Source organism: Brassica napus, chromosome C4, assembly GCF_020379485.1.
Source record: "Brassica napus cultivar Da-Ae chromosome C4, Da-Ae, whole genome shotgun sequence".
Classification (NCBI taxonomy): domain Eukaryota; kingdom Viridiplantae; phylum Streptophyta; class Magnoliopsida; order Brassicales; family Brassicaceae; genus Brassica; species Brassica napus.
In genome coordinates this window covers 17877600-17889348 of record NC_063447.1, presented here as the reverse complement: position 1 = coordinate 17889348, position 11749 = coordinate 17877600, and the positions used below count along the sequence as shown (strand labels likewise).

Here is an 11749-nt window from a genome sequence, read left to right as displayed (position 1 = left end):
TTTTCCTCGGTATTCCATAAGAATATTCCGACGGATTAATATTTCCTCGGAATTCCAGTCGGTATATTCTGAGGAAATTCCGAGGAAACCAAATTTTGTGTTTCTTCGGAATATCCTCGGAAATTTTTCGGGATATTCCGAGGATTTCATTTTTCGTCGGAATGCCAGTCAGAATACCGATGTTTTTTTGTAGTGCACCACCAGATAATGTTGGTTCCAACGACTTAAAAAGACTTTGATGCACTACTGCGTCATAGCTCGGAGTCAGACCACTATGTTCACCACCCACTGAAATCTGTTTTCTCTTTTTATAAAGAAAAAAAAATTCATTGTAAATCGACTTTCAACACGTCAATAAATGGGTTATCTCATATCTGTCGGTGCGTCTACTAGTATTAATATTTGTCGTCTTTTATTCCTTTTTGTTAATAATTAAATGATGGTGTCTAATTCTTAGGTTTGTTTCGATAGATGTTTATATTTGCCTATTAATATGAGTAATGAAAAACAAAGAATGTAAGGTGCTCTTCCTTTGCTCATCCAGATGATCTATCCGGGTGAAAATATAAATTGATGTTTGTTTTGTGCATTATAATGTTACATCGAGATGGATCATCCAGCTGAATTTTTAAAAACTCATCTCAAATTCTCACCCAAATAAAAGTGAATCTTGATGGTGCATCTTGATGCAGATGCAGATGCATCTAATTCAGTCCAAAATTATAAATGAAAAAAATGAATTTTTAAAATCAAAATATTATTTTGAAACCGTAAATTCTATTTTTTTGCAAATACATTTTTCCGGCAGAACCGTTAAATACATTTTCCTGCAAAAACTGAAAACACACTTTCCCGCCAAAACCGCAAAATGCGTTTTTCCTCAAAAAACGTAAAACGCATATTTCCATAAAAACACACTTTTCGGTCAAACCAGTAAAACCGCACTTTTCGGCCAAAACCGGAAAAACGCATTTTTCCGCCAAAACCGATATAATGCATTTTCCCACCAAAACCCAAAAACGCATATTCCCGCCAAACCCTCCAAAAAGCATTTTCCGGCCAAAACCGCAAAAAATATTTTCTCGTCAAAACTGGAAAACACGCAATTTTCCGCGAAAACAAAAAAAAATGCATTTTCTCGCCAAAACCGGAAAACGCATTTTTCCGCCAGAACCGGAAAAACGCATTTGCCCGCCAAAACCGAAAAAATGCATTTCCCGCCAAAACCGGAAAACACATTTTCCCGCCAAAACCGGAAAAACGTATTTTCCGCCAAAACCGGAAAACACATTTTCCCGCCGAAATCGTAAAAAATATTTTCCGCCAAAAATCGCAAAAAAAAACTTTTCCTGTCAAACCTGCAAAACGCACTTTTTCGTAAAAAACAAATTTTCCGCCAAAACCGCAAAACATACTTTTCCCGCCGAAACCGCAAAAACGTATTTTCCGCCAAACCCATAAAAACGTATTTTCCGCCAAAACCATAAAAATGCTATTTTTCCGCCGAAACATAAAAAAAAATATTTTAGTCATTTTATTAACAAGTCCACCTGGATGCAGATGCAAGTTAAAAAAACGAACATAGCTGCATTTAGATGAGTCATCTGGATGCATGGACGAAATGAAGAAACAAACAACACTCAGATGAAGCATCTGGATAAGACATCTAGATGGACCATCTGGATGCATCTTCTAGATGTATAAACGAACAGGGTGTAACTCAAAAAGAGAATGCATTTAGTAGATAAAAAGGACACCAAACACAAATTTAGTGTGTTTTTAATTCTTATGCAAAATGAACTATTTTTATTAATAACATTCAATAATGCTTATTTGAATTAGTTGATGACAATAATATACTGCCAGTCTACCACAAACTACTAAACTGCAAGTTATAGACAATAATCACGATTTATTATCAATTTATCATAAATATATATATATCATTATGTTATTAGTGCATGCGCCAAACAAAGCGTAGTGGTTAGATAGTCAATAAAATAGGATTGTCACACTTTGTTGGTCATCAGTTAGGATTTTTGGTCATCAACCAAACGAATTGAGATTCATTGATCCAAACAAATAAATAAAATAATTTCTAAGAAAAGAATATACAATAAGATAAAAGAGAGTATTATAGAAGCTTGTTTAAAGCAAGAGGTTTCTCCAAAAATACTTTTCTCCTCTACTCTCTCTCTCCTCGACTCTCTCGTTTCTCAAATCGTCTTTACGTCTGGCCGGCGCGTGCGGCCGCGTTCTGGCACCGGAGGGCTTCTCATCCTCAGCCTCATTTGTTCTTTGCTTCACCGACGTCCACATGCTCTCTCCGTCTTGTTTTGGCTCTGGTCGGCGTCCACTTCTAACCTTTGTCGTCCGCTCGCGAGGATTGGCGGCTCCGGCGATAGTTTGGCTTATCTTGGAGTCAAGGCGTGGTGTGTGGTCTGTGGCCTGTTTGGTGAAGTCGGCTTTTTAGGGTCGGAGAGTAGATTGTGTTTCCTGTTTCAGATCTCTCTCTCTCTCTCGACTCTTTGCTCGTGGTGGGAGTTGGTGGAATGTTCCTCCGATCTGGTGGTGAGGCGTACCTGATTTGTCACTATGGAGGTGATGCTCGACATTTTGCGGTTGGATGTTCGGAACATTGCGGGGTCGTCGTGTTCTGGCTCCTCCTCGTGAGCGTCAAGGGTGCTCTGGTGGTCCTGTTCCGGAGGCGAGCTGTGGGGTGTGGTATGCAGGAGGGTGGTACTCATCTCCTTTCCGGTTCATCAGTTTACATCGGCTTGTTGGACTGTGGTCGTCTATGGCCACTCGAAGACCTTTCGGAGTTACTTCATCCTTCGGATTCTCCAACTATGGCTCTACTTTGGTATCCTCGGACGTGGCGGCGGCGTCCTTTCCGAAGGTTCAGACTCTCGGGTTTCAAAGTGCTTTCCCATAGACACTGGTGAAAGCGGTTACGAGTCCCAGTCATCCTTTCCTCGGTTTTCGAGGACGATAAATGGTGTTACGGTTCTTCTGATCGTGGTGGTGTCTCATTTGTTCCAAGCTCACATCCCAGTGTCGGATGTAGGTCCCTTGATTTACTTTCGGTAGTGTTGCTTGGTTGACTTTGTGCAGATCGTTAGAGTCTTTCCATTCAGGGTGTGGCAATTGAGTTGAGGCCCGACTTTTGCGACTTAGGAGGGTCTTTGAGGCCGGGTGTATACTCCGGTTTGTGTCCTCCTCTCTCTCACCTTTAGTTCTTGTGGCGCTAAATTGACGGTGAAGATTACAAGCTTTGAGGAGTTCATTGGGAGCTAGTCCAGAGACGACATTGGAAACTCTCGGCATCCGAGGCAACAAGGAAAACCTCACTTTTCTGTGGTTTCGTCGATGGTAGAGAGAACGGCAAACGATTCCTTAGAACTCAAAATACTGACTAGCGGATTGTGCATTGACTAGCAGAACAACAACAGTTGCTCAAAAAAAAATAAAAAACAGAACAACAACACGTGGCGCGCGTTTCCATGAATCGTCCGTGTTTGGTACTATTAGCACAGCGGCCTCATTCTCATAATTTACTCACAAGTCGCTCACCCTATTTTCGTTATTTTTACTTCATATAATTTTCATTTTATGTTAACATTTTATTTTATTTATTTGTTTTTGCATACCATCCAATCATCCATGACATTCGTATGCAAAATTATTCACCTAATCCACGGTGAGAGCTGTTATCATATAAGTTCTGTGAGGGTTGAATTCATATAGAAATCGTTTTTTTAACATACTAATTTCTTTCTGATAAAAAAACTCTTATTGATATTTTGATTTTCTTACTTATTTTGTTTTCATTCTATTCTTTATTGGTGTTAAGAATAAATACTTACAAATTTGATGTTTTTTCCATGCATTTTTAATTTTGTTTTAAAGCTTATGTGGATCAATAGTCATTAGCAACAAAAAGAAAGAGTTTTGGGTTTTATACCCATTTATGGTAGAGTTATCAAATGTCATGTCAACAAAACACCTAACTGTTGATTTCCCTACTTTGAGAACTTGATTTTCATCCACATTATTTTTCATATTGGAAGTTTTGGGATGCTGCTAAATGATATCACTAAAAAAAAATTGGAAGATTTATTTTGATTTATACGATACAGAAGAAGATCAGCTCTCTTGAACCTTTTTAGAAGTTTGTACATAAACAGAACCGCTTCAATTTAGCAACGAGAAATTTCATTTTGCATTTTGCATTTTGTATTTTGCATTTTGCATTATGACAAGACCTATAAACCAAGGTTTATACTTTCTAGGAGTCCCACTAGCTTCCTGTTTCAGACAACTCTTCCTTTCAGAGAAGAAGAAGAACCATTATTATCTAATTTACATAGCTCTTCATCTTCAGACTCACTTTCAGTGTCTGAACAACTCATATAAAGCTTATTCAGGTGGTGACCACATGATCCCGATGAATAATCCAAGATCGAAAGAGGATTTCTGTTACTCAGGTCATCGTAAAGAGCAACATGCCTATAGTATAGTTCAAGCTCCTTCTCCGCAACTGCTATCAAATGTCTCACCGAGTCAAGAGACTGTTCGTACTTTGATTTTTCATATGCCTAAAAGGAAAAATGTAACGTTTTAAGCAATTAAGGTTATACCTCCTATTCGTCTACAGAGTTTGAGTACTCATCCTTTTCTTCGACAATGTATCGATAGGAGACATAACTTTAGGCTGAACGTAACCTTTCCCTCTATAAAATATGATCGTATCATCGCCGACTATGTTAACAGGCACACCACCACTCAGTTCAGCAAGCTCATCTGATCTGCGTACTGTTGCACTTGTCCCGTCTGAGGTTAGCCTTGTCCGGCCTCATGCTTCTTCCAATGCAGATGCATGTTTAGAATCACGCCACCGAACACTCCTCTTCTCCCAATCGGCACGTAGTTAGACCTTTTCTGACCCATCTTCTTCAGGTAGAAACGCTCTTCTCCGGTGATCTCATGGGGTCTAACCTCAGGTCCCTGCGCTTTAGCTACTTCGTACCGTTTCAGTTTCTCAATCAACGATGCTTCTTTGATCTTGGCTCTTTCGAGCTTGTTCTTGATTCTTTCCTCTGGATTAGCAAGCTTTCTCTTGTTCTTCTTTCCCTTGATGGTGAGCCGTCGTGGGTCCTTCCTGTTGGCTGAGTTTCTCTTCTCTTGTTCTTTCTTTCTTTTCAGCTTCAGCCTCTTTTTAGTCAGCCACTTCCATTTATTGGGAGGATCAAGCTCCCGGGTTTTGAACTTGGGTTCCCCTTCTGATATCACTAGGTTCACCGTCCCATGGCTGAAGTTTCTTCTACATATGGGCCTTGAAACCGTTGAGATGGTCGGTAGCAAGAATGTAGACGTTGTATAAGCAAGTTCTTGGCTTTGCGGAAGAGACCTGGTGGTGGAAAAAAATTGCGTTCAGTTGCCGGTTAGGGACAAAACAAACTTAAGTAACCATGTGTTGTGTGGTCTGAGATATACGGAACCTGGAGGAAATGAGAAGTGGGTATGAGTATCTAAGAAGAGACGAAGACGCTCTTTGGAGACTACGTGTAGAAGCCGGAAAACCGGACTGACATAAACGATAGAATAAAAGCAATGTTAAGGAAATAAACGAATGTAAAAGACGAATACAAGAACGATAAGAAATCGCATTCGCAAAGAGACAAGGAGTTGAGATATAATCTCTTTCCTTAACTCAAAATATTCGCTCCGTTAGTGAGACGGGACTGTACGAATATAGAGTCCCAAGATACAACCATGGCAGATGAATCATACCTCACTCGTGATCGCCCTATCGAACTATAAACTCTACGAAACACTCTCGTATTTATGACTTACGCTAAGGGATTTTTGCTGTTGGTTTGATGTGAAAAAGTTAGAAAAATGAGAAGAAAGACGAGTTGTATATTTACAGAGATGGACGAGGATCGACTTCCCGTAACTGTTGCATAACGTGCGCTCGTTAGTGGGGATTTGGTAAAGATCTCGGCCCCAAGACTCGCTCTCTCTCTCTCTCTCTTATCTCGTTTAAATATCTCGAGAGGATAAACTGCATGACGATTTTATTTTCTACACAAACTGCTTGTCGTTTCAAAATAAAATGCATGTTGTTTTTGAGATTTTAAAAGGCAAAATGTTGAGCTTAACTTGGTCAAAAAAGAATTTTCTTATTTGGCCGAAGGCCCTCCACCAAGACCCAAGACCCAAGAGCAAAACCAAGACCAAGACCAAGCCCACGCGCGTGGAGAGCCATCCTCTCTCTCCAAGCCGTTTAACACCTCATAGCACAAGACGATATTTAAACTGCTTTATGGTTCTTGTGTTCCCCGATGTGGTAAAATTTCCCTTTCCTCATGACTAATATTGGGATTTATGATATAAGCCTTAAATCATTTATTTTTCACCTTAATAATTAAAGCCATTGGGCTTTTATTGTTCCAACAATCCCCCACATGAATAGAAATGACTCTTCTAAACATATGCAGACTAAATGCAGACTCGATAGACTCTAAAAACTATACTTATTCTAATCCTGACTAGACTAAACACACTTATAGAGAGTATTTGCGAAAAATTCACTGTGTTTGAGTTGGTGGCATTTTTAAGCATTGAACCACTCATAGTTAATATCTGTCGGGTTTACTTTACCAGAAGATGAACATGATGTCTTGAACCAATCGGTGTTTTGTGTAGACCGAGACAATAGGCATAACGCAACTTCATTTTCTCGTAGAACTTAGTTCTCTATTGTGTTCATTGTGGCCCTGAACTATTCCTGGTTTTCATGAGTGAGCTTAGAGAATGTAGCCTTGCATTCATTCTCTTAGAAACGGCCTCATTTTACACTCATTAGGTGATTGACCATGAAAAGTATTGACTAATACTCCGCTTTAGAAGCTATGGAATCATTAAAAGCTTATGTTTATCCTTCTCACATTCTCTAGCACTTTTATCATCTTAGGAGCTGGGAAGAGACTACTTTGTCTTAAGTGCTTTGGTTAGATTCTGTTTGATTTTGTTTTTCCTTTGAACCTACGTCTTGGGATCTGCAGTCATGATAGGTAGGGTTGCAGTCAAGCATCCTCATTCGTTATAGGCTTTAATCCCATTCCTTTTGATGATTTAGCAACAACATCTCATGACAAACCTTTTGTAAATGGATCCGCTAGGTTGTCAACCGATTTGATGCAGTCTATTGTGATTACACTAGTTGAGATAAGTTGTCTAATGGTTTTATGTCGTCTTCTGATGTGACGAGATTTACCATTGTAGAGATTACTCTGAGCCCGAGCTATAGCTGATTAACTATCACAATGTATGCGTATAGCTGGCACAGGTTCCTCCCACATAGGAATATCTTCCAAAAAATTTCTAAGCCATTCAGCTTCTTCTGCTGCTTTGTCTAAGGCTATGAACTCAGATTCCATGGTGGATCTGGCTAACACTGTTTGTTTGGTAGATTTCCATGATATTGCTGCTCCTCCTAATGTAAAGACATATCCACTTGTGAATTTTGAGTTTTTAGAATCTGATATCCAGTTAGCGTCGATGTATCCTTCTAAAACTGTTGGTTCTTTACCATAGTGAAGCCCAAAATCTTTGGTGTAGCGCAAGTAATTGAGTACTCTCGTTATAGCTTTCCAGTGTGTATGAACTGGATTACTTGTATATCGACTAAGTACGTTTACTGCATGCGCTAGATCTGGTCTCGTATAATTAGTCAAGTACATGAGACTTCCGATCACACGTGCATACTCGTTTTGTGAAACCGCTTCACCTGAATTCTTTGTCAAGTGCATTTGGGGATCTAACGGAGTTTTTTGCGTACCTTTATAATAATTTTTAAATCTCTCTAATATTGTTTGAGCATAATGAGATTGGGTTAAGGTAATTCCATTTGAAATTCTTGTGACTTTAACCCCGAGAATTACAACTGCTAATCCCAAGTCTTTCATCTCAGATGTCCCTTTGAGCATGTTCTTTGTTTGATTGATAATGTCTTTATTGCTTCCAATAATGAGCATATCATCTACATATAGACATAGCAAAACATACACATTTTTGGTTGTTTTGTAGTATATGCATTTGTCACATTCATTTAATTTGAAACCATTTGACATCATTGTATTGTCAAATTTTTCGTGCCATTGTTTAGGAGCTTGCTTAAGCCCATAAAGTGACTTTACAAGTCGGCATACTTTGTCTTCCTGTCCGGGAACGACAAAACCTTCAGGTTGTTTCATGTAAATTTTCTCTTCTAAATCACCATTTAGAAAAGCGGTTTTTACATCCATCTGATGGATTTCTAGGTCTCTTAAGGCTGTGATTGCTATCATCAGTCTTATTGATGTTATTCTCGTTACTGGAGAATATATATCAAAATAATCAAAACCTTCCTTTTGTCGGAATCCATGAACTACAAGCCTAGATTTATATTTTTCACCAGGTTTTCGTGTCATTATCTATTTATTTCCTAATGCTTTACAGCCAGGTGGTAAATCTGTTATGTACAATGTATAATTTTGCATGATAGAATCAAATTCACTCCTGCAGCTTCGTTCCAAAATGGAGCTTCTGGTGAAGTCATGGCTTCTGCCAAAGTTTTTGTAACATTTTCTACTAAAAATGACATTAGAAAATCTTCATCAAAGGATTTTTCCTTTCGAGCTCTTTTTCTCCTTCGAGGTTCATCTTTTTCTTCATTTTCTGAAATATCATTTATAGAAATCTCGACGTTTGTCTCAGTTTTTGAGTTCTTGTCATTGTCTCTTTCTTCTCGAGTTCGTTTTGAACCTTGTTTTTCCTTATTTGGAAAAATATTTTCGAAGAAAGATGCATTTCTTGATTCCATGACTGTATTTTCATGAATGTCTGATATTGCAGATTTGTGTACCAGAAATCGATAAGCATTACTGTTATGTGCATATCCGATGAAGATGCAATCCACTGTTTTAGGTCCAATAGTGACCTTCTTTGGTGGCGGTACCGCAACTTTTGCCAAGCACCCCCCACACTTTGAGGTATTTATACGAAGGTAAATTACCCTTCCATAATTCATATTGAGTTTTGCCAGTTACTTTGTGTGGAATTTTGTTGAGGATATAATTAGTGGTAGGCAACGCTTCCCCTCACATGTTCTGGGGTAACCAGATTCCTGAAACATTGCATTCATCATCTCTTTTAGAGTTCGATTTTTGCGTAACTCCATTAGATTCTGGTGAGTAAGGAGCTGTAGTTTGATGGATTATTCCATGTTCTTTACAAAATGCATTGAATGGACCATCATATTCGCCTCCTCTGTCGTTTCTAACTAGTTTAATAATTTTTTTAAGCTGATTTTCGACCTCGAGTTTAAATTCTTTAAATTTTTCTAAAGTTTCATCTTTACTATATAATAAATATACATATCAATATTTTGTGCAGTCATCTATGAAGGTCACAAAGTACTTTTTCCCACCTCTAGTTTGTATGTATTTTAAATCACATAAGTTGGTGTGAATTAAATCTAGAGGTTTGTTAGTTCTTTCAACACGAGGTGATTGTGAGCTTAGCCTGTACGAATACTTCACATTTTTATTTACTTGTTTTGCATTTAGGAATTAGATTTTAATTCATTAATCTTTGTATAGTTTTGTAGTTTACATATCATAATCTTTCATGTTATATATTAAAAGACTCAACCAAATAAGCAACTGGATTCTTATTCATTGAAACAATTGGAGCTACAACTTTCGGAGGGACTGTCATTACATTCATCTTGACAAGTCCATCCTTCACATACCCCTTTCCCAAATACATCCCATTCTTCTTAATCACGAGCTTGTCCGCCTCAAGACTTGTCGCGAATCCATTCTTGCTGAGCAAGGTTCCCAAGACCAAGTTCTTCCTCATGTCAGGCACAAGCTTCACATTCGTCAGAGTGACTTCACGTCCAGATGTCATCTTCAAAACAACATTGCTGCGGCCTTCAATGTTGGAGACTGCAGTGTTTCCCATGAACAACTTCTCATGAGTCTTGCTTTTCTGATAAGTGCTGAACATCGCCCTATCAGTGCAAATGTGGGTGGTCGCTCCTGTGACATACCACCATTCCATGGGGTTGATGTCTTCAACCACGTTGACCTCAGTGACCATTGCAACGAGATCCTCCTCAGTGAGATTTGCTTGATGCTTCTCATCTCTAATCTTGCTGCGACACTCAGCAGTCTTGTGTCCCACTTTGTGGCAGTAGTGACACTTCCCCTTGATCTTCTCCACATTCGCATTCACATTGATTTCAATGCCTTTGTTCCTGAAGTTTTTTTTCAGAAGCCTTCAGGGCTGCAGCAGTTTTGGAAGGCTTGGCAGGAGAATGGGCGTGTGCATTTTCTTTGCCTTTGAGCTCAGCCACGTTGACACTGTGCTCCTTAGTAGTGACCTTGTCAGCAGTTTGGTTTATGGATTCCATCTGAAGCCTCATGATGAGCTCCTCGAGCCCCATCTTCTTCTTCTTGTGCTTCAAGTAGTTCTTGAAATCCGCATAGCTTGGAAGAAGCTTTTCAATGAAGTTGAGAGTTGTGAATGTCTCGCAGATGGACATTCCTACAGCAGTGATTTCATGGCAAATGAGCTGAAGTGCTTCCACCTGATCCATGATAGGTTTTGAATCCACCATTTTGAAGTCGTGGAACTTTGAAACCACATACTTCTGGCAGCCAGCGTCCTCACCTCTGTACTTCTTGTCCAGTGATCTCCATAGCTCTTTCGCCGTGGGTATCTCATAGTAGAAACGGTACAATTGGTCAATAAGACGACCAAAAATGTAACCTTTGCAGATGAAGTCGGAATGCACCCATATGTCAATAGTTGCGAGACTGTGAACATCATCAATCTCTTAAGGAATAAGGGGCTTGGCCCCCTGGATGAACTTGTCCAGCTTCATCGTTGTCAAGAAGAACATCATCTTCTTCTGCCACGTTTTGAAGCCTTTGCCATCAAACTTGTCTAGCATCAGTCCTTGAGTGAACACGCTAGGGACAGATGGAGGAGTTTGAACTACCACCGGACCACTTGCGGTTGCTGAAACTGAACCCGTCTGATAAAGACCAGCACCGAATAGGCTACGGCGAGTGGTTTCATCGGCAACATTTCCCGCAAGAAGTGTAGTGGTTGTTGTTGCTGCATCGGTTGATGCTGTGATGTTTCCAACTTTTGTCACAGTTGCATCAGTTGGTGCAGAGTTGAGTGGAGTCTGAATGACATCAGTGGTGTCAATGGGGGTGTTGTTATCGTTCGTCATTTTTCTGTAGAGAAAACATGAAGACGGATTAGTACTCCAATCAACAAATAACATATTATTTTTAAGCAAAAAATAATAGTCTATAATCTATTTTCATTTTTGGTGTTTGAACCAAATCATATCGATCTAAGTCTTGAGAAAACGTTTTGCAAACTCGCTTAAAAGCGTTCGCAGAAACCATTTTTTATAGACTTAGAAAGTTTCACAAACTCGCTTAAGAAAGCGGTTACTGAAACGATTCATGTATATAACGTTTTAAGAAAGTATCAAAAACGTTTTGCAATAATGCTAGATAGCAATCCGCAAAGCGATATGAAATAAATCAGAAACGTTTCGCGGAAGTGCTATAAAGCGCTATAAAGCAAATCGCAAACACCCATTTACAGAACAACGCAGGAACGTGTCGCGGATAAGCATATAACAAATCGCAAACATCGTAATGAGATAAGAACA

General features: G+C 39.2%; 1 pseudogene; it reads right to left on the bottom strand.

Annotated features, from left to right (window-relative positions):
• Window positions 1–4322: 4322 nt before the first annotated feature.
• LOC111203826 lies at window positions 4323–10477 on the bottom strand (annotated as a pseudogene).
• Window positions 10478–11749: the final 1272 nt, after the last annotated feature.